The sequence below is a fragment of the Pteropus vampyrus genome, unplaced genomic scaffold, assembly GCF_000151845.1.
Source record: "Pteropus vampyrus isolate Shadow unplaced genomic scaffold, Pvam_2.0 Scaffold22, whole genome shotgun sequence".
Classification (NCBI taxonomy): domain Eukaryota; kingdom Metazoa; phylum Chordata; class Mammalia; order Chiroptera; family Pteropodidae; genus Pteropus; species Pteropus vampyrus.
Genome location: NW_011888803.1, coordinates 2,616,965 through 2,622,650, shown reverse-complemented (window position 1 = coordinate 2,622,650; position 5,686 = coordinate 2,616,965). Strand labels below are relative to the sequence as shown.

The 5,686-nt window shown below is 33.8% G+C and overlaps 1 non-coding gene across 1 annotated transcript; it reads right to left on the bottom strand.

The window, feature by feature from the left end:
* Positions 1 to 3,592: 3,592 nt before the first annotated feature.
* LOC111736906 lies at positions 3,593 to 3,711 on the bottom strand. The gene has a single exon (XR_002779283.1). It is a non-coding gene; the product is annotated as a 5S ribosomal RNA (ribosomal RNA).
* Positions 3,712 to 5,686: the final 1,975 nt, after the last annotated feature.

The window sequence follows — 5,686 nt, the reverse complement described above, 5'->3', positions numbered from 1 at the left end:
AAGTCTAATAAATCAGCACTTTAAAGACAAGAGAGTTGAGTTGGACACTGCCCAGGGAGGATGAGTCTTTGCTTTGAAATCACTCAACTATCATAAAACATCTGTATAAAAATTATGTATGCCAACCAATGTAATGACAAAATTAACTCTAAAGAGGAGAAAAATAAGTTTGCATTTGGACTATAGGAAAGGAAGAGTATATACCAAAAGAAAAAAATTTATTATTCTAGAATGAGTGGTTTATAAAGTAAAAATTCAGAAGAAGAAATAATGATTCAACAATACATTTAGTTATCTTTAAACTCGGGTTTATGCCATTATTAAAAACACCAATAACTATATACAATATTAAGTTATAAATATAAGGCACCTGTTTCAGTATAAGTTTCATGCACAGGCAATAGATTATTGACTGTATTATGGAACTAAATGACTACTTGAATCCTCAGGTCTGGAGAATTCTCCACTGATGCCTGAAATACTACCATTCTGTACTTTTTCCTTTTTTTTTTTTTTTTTTTTTAGCCTTCTTCTTAGGACTTTTTAAAATTTATTATTTTACTATAATTCTAGGAAGAATAACACCTCAAGTCCTTTACACATAAGTGTAAATGTATTTATCAGATCAATATTCTCTAGTACCAATAGATACTGAATAAGGTTGATAACATTAGACCCCAATGGTGGAGGTAAGAAAGGAGAGAATGTTTATGGTACACTCTAAGAGAGATTAAGGTGTCTGATTCAGAAATAAATGTAATTTTTAAAAGTTTTGACACAAATCAATACCAGCCAAATTTTCTTCAATTTGAAAGTCTGTATATTTACTTTTTACTTGTCCTGTCAAATTGAATCTATTTCTTGATATTATACATACAGGATTCACAATGTTAAAGAAAATCAGAACTGGACAATAGTAAAAGTGGTAAAAACAGATTTTCTTTAGAAATTTTTGCAATAGAAGAAAAGAGATCGCAGTATAGAACTGGGCTCAATCCCAAATAAAGCATGGACAAGTGGGAATTTACAGCCAAGCAGTAGTGTAGAGATCAATGGATGGAAAATTATTAAGAGGAAACATCAAGGACATGGGGGATTCTGGCTAAACCAACTTGATAGGATTCCTGCTGAGATCAGGACAAGGAGATCAGCTACCGAGTGTGGGGGAATTTGACCAGATATTGAGGGTAATCAGGTATCAAGGTAATCAGATATCAAGGTGAGGATTTCTTGCTACAGCTGGGTGATCCAGGCCTGACAGGGACAGACACTGACGTGGAGGCCTAGAGAGCAGTTAGAGGAGCCTGACTTGAGTTTGGTCAAGAAAAGAGTCCGTGTTAATAATGATGCATCCAATGGTCCACTTTAAATGGAATCCAGTGAAATATAACTGAATGAAGAGAAAAGGGTTTGGATGGGTGGAATTTTCTCCAAATGGAACTATCTGCTTATTAAATGAATGTTTCAAATAAACAGTTCCTAGAGTTGAAACATGGAGAGGAAAAGGGTCTAAAGTACATTAGACAGACAGTGAAGAAGTTCTACCAAATTTCAGCAGAGGATTCACTCCAAGATAGGTAAGTCTGCATCTGCCAAATAATCTTTCTAGAGAGTAAATTTTTTTTTTTAATTTTGGAATATATATGATACTGGCAAATTCTACTTCTACTGCCAATCCTGATGGAACTAGCTATTACTTTACTTCAAACTACAATGATTATACATAAAGCCACATCTCCTTCCCCAATTCTACCAGAGCAGAAATGAATGAGTTCAAAGAATAGAACAGGCAAATGTTTCTGAGGTTAGATGTGATTTTATTGCTATTTTACTTTTAATGTTTTAGCAGGTATTATTGAATATATCAAACTACCTCATTGTAATTTATTCTTTGATAAAACACTTCACCATCTGGCCTAGTTCTTTCCAACAATTTCATCATTTTCTCCAAACTGATAGCAGAAGTGTCATTTGTTACATGTCTTGATCTCCTTTTCTACATCACACTGAGTGATCCTCATTTAATATATCTCGTGAGCTGATACTACAGAATGTGAAGGATGCAAATGTTCTGGCTGGTACAATTCAAAGAAAGTTTTATAATTTCCATGAAATGAACAAGGGGCCTCTAATTGCATACATTAATGGGACAAAGATGCACAGTGTTCTGCTTATGATGGTTTAATGACATCAGTTTTATGGTTGAGATTTCCAGCATTTCTCATAGTATGCTGTATGCCATATTAGGTAATTAGTAAATTGGTTCAAACTGTACTGCGTGGTTTTAAAATCTAATCACACTTGTGCTGAGGTATCTTTCCTTTTCTCTCTCTTTATGTTCTCTTATTACAGGGAATGTCCTGAATACTGTTCAATAAGTAAGACAGGCATCAGTTTTCCATCAGAACACAGATAATATCTTGGTACTGAAGTATGTCTCCTCATGGCCCTAGATTTTAAACATGGATTAAATCTTTTTCTTGTAATCTATCCTCTAAAATAAATAGAGATGCATGCTTGAAAAGGCTAGTATTGTTTATGGAAATGCTTCCAATGAGACGTGATACTTACAGTGCACATAAGGGCAATAATATGCCCCCAAAAAAAGTAAGAAAAAAAGCAAAGCAGAAAAATTACTTTTAAGCTATCATACTTTAAGTGAGAACAATATTATTCCATTGTTATACCGAAAAGCAATATCTATGATAGCACTGAAAAGCAACACTTAACGAATAGTAATTTCACAACTGTATAAGCAAAGTTATTTGAACTTGATAGATTTATTTCAAACGGAATAAAAAATTGAAAAAAAATGCAGTTTTTTTCCCTATCTCTTTTTAGATACTTTGATTTGTGGCGTAAGTTCTCTTTATGATTTTTTTTTCTTTCAAATAAAATAGTTTCATCTGCATAATCTAGTGATTTTATGACCCTTGGAAGCATTTTCTCCAGGTGTAGTTTATAATATGATCTTAGTATTTCAGACTTTTCTAATTTTATAATTTCAAGCATTTGGAAAACCTGAGGGAAATCTTTTAACAGTCAAGAACATCATTAGGACTTGGCAGTATGGTTTTATAGTTTAATGGTGTAAACCATTACTCTTTTCAAACATTCAAAACCTCCATTGAACTGCCTTTGGAAAGGAACTTCTGTTACACTTCTATAAACTGAACATCTTAAGCATAGTTTACATATTTACATCTTGGAAGTGCACCATTTAAAGGACCACACTATTGTGATTACTTAATCATAAAAGAACCCCAGATTCCATCAGTATCTTGCAAAGTAGAATCTACATGCTGTGATGGATGCAATAAATAAGGAGCACACATTTAATTTGGAAGACTGCATGTGAAAATATAATTAACAATGTGTGGTAAAGGGGAGAAAAGGGCTTGAAATCAGTTGGTGCGCTCCTCCACTAGCAGTGTGACATTGGCCAAACCTTCAACATTGCTGAGCCTGAATATCCCAAGTGACACACACAGGGCTATCATAATGATAAACTGATACCATATAACGTAGTACATAATCTGGAGATACATGTTTGGTTTGAAGTTTTTAGTTCGTTTGTTTGTTTGTTTGTTAATGCCTACGGCACCTGGTATTCCTAGGTGATCTCCCACCAAAGTACTAACCAGGCCCGACCCTGCTTAGCTTCTGAGATCAGATGAGATCGGGCACGTTCAGGGTGGCATGGCCATAGACAAGGAGTTTTTTTTAAATACTGATAGAAAGGGGCAAACAGAAAGAAAGAGGTTGAAGAAACGAAAAAGAAGACTTGATTGATAAAACAACATTATGGAAAATCTTAGAAAGGAAAGGCTTTAAACACAAATTAGAATTTAATTTCAGTCTCAGTCTGAGACTGAGGAAAAGAAAACTCTAGTGGCACTATTGATATGTTTATAGAAGAATGCAAGTTAGTAAAGAAAGTTTATGCCTGATAGCTTATACTCGTTTTTGAAATAGAAGTCATGGTTATCTCTAAAGTTAGGAGAGAAAAAGGTGAGGTGCATGATATACAAATAGAAGAGTTAGAGTAGTTGTTGAAATAAATCAAAGAATAGTTGTTAAATTGTGTGATTACCTCTATTTTTAATTTGTGAGGGGATTATAGGAAATGACTAAGAAGGTAAGAGAAGCAAAGGAATCGAGGCTAATTAGCCAAAGGACTCTTAAAATGAACTGAGTGTTCAGAAGAGGAAAGACTGCCTAAAGTAAGCCCAGAGACTAGAAGAAAATGGTGGCTGCCAAAAGACTGAAAATTTTGTGAAAAACTGACGTAAGTGGAGCCACTTTAAAATAGAGCTAGGGTAGCCATTCTAGAGGAATTTCCTTGCAAATTTTGCTCCTTGACACTTTGAAATGTTTGAACTGGGAAAAATAACCTTTAGACTGGGTCAAAGCAACATTTTATTTCAAACAACTATTTGTAAAGCAAACAGGAAAGCAAACATCCTGACTACCCAACTGTAAATTAAAGACATTCTTTAGAATTAGCGCCACCATGTATCGCTAATGAATAACAACTTTTTTGCACCTATAGAAATTCCTTTAGTCTGTTCATGTAGTTATATTCCCTCCTTCTAAAAAAAACAAAAACAAAACACAAAAAAAAACTTGCCTAAAAACTACCTAACCGGAACAGTATTTGTGTTTCTGCCTGAATTAGTGCTTCCTGAGTAGCTATTGTTTTTGACCTCAAATAAATGCTTATTGCCTCTCACTTTGGCCTTTGATTTTTAGGTTAACAGTTTCAACAAGATCAAAGAACAAAACCATAGAGAATACTGGCATGATTTGAAAAGAATAAATGCTGTAATCAGAAAGGAAGATAATAAACTTAAACTTTCTAATTCTACTGTGTGGAGGCTCTATTTCAGGTAAGAGCAAAGTTCAGAATAAAGCCATGGAGATAAGTTACTGAAGAGAAATATGAGAGAAAGACGTTGGCATAAATAAGCAGCCATGAGAGTCATGATATTTTGGGGTGATTTATATGGTGAAATCACATAGGATAATACAAGGTGAAGGGGTGAGGATGACTGAGATGAGTCATTTTCTTCAAGAAATGCCTGAAATGCAAATGAAAAATTAACATTTAAAATATTTTAACTTTACATAAATGTAAATGAAAAGTAAATGATGGAAAGAAGAATACAGACAGGGTAGCAAATTGTTCCACTTTCATGTTGAAAGGTTTTTATATGAGTTTTAATGTCTTAGGAGAATGACAATACTCCCAGTCATGACAAAAAGTAAGAAGCCCCAGGGAATGAGCCTTCTCACTGAAGAGATCTACAAGGGAAATTATGTTCTCTGAGGATAATCGGTTTTCTGATTATTCCCAGAAATGATCATCCTGTAATAAAATAGAGATATAGAGATAACCTTCCATAATATAATATAACCAGTCGTATTATTTGCAATTCTCAAAATGTTGCTTCTAGTCACAGACAATAAAAAATTATAGACCCTGATATGCTATAGGCATACTTCATTTCATTGTGCTCTGCTTTACTGTGCTTCGCTTTACTGTGCTTCACAGATGTTACTTTTTTTTTTTTAACAAATTAAAGGTTAGTGTCAACCCTGAGTTGAAGACATTTATCAGTACCATTTTTCCAACAGGCTCAGATGATAGTTAGCATTTTTCAGTAATAAGGTATTTTTAATTAAA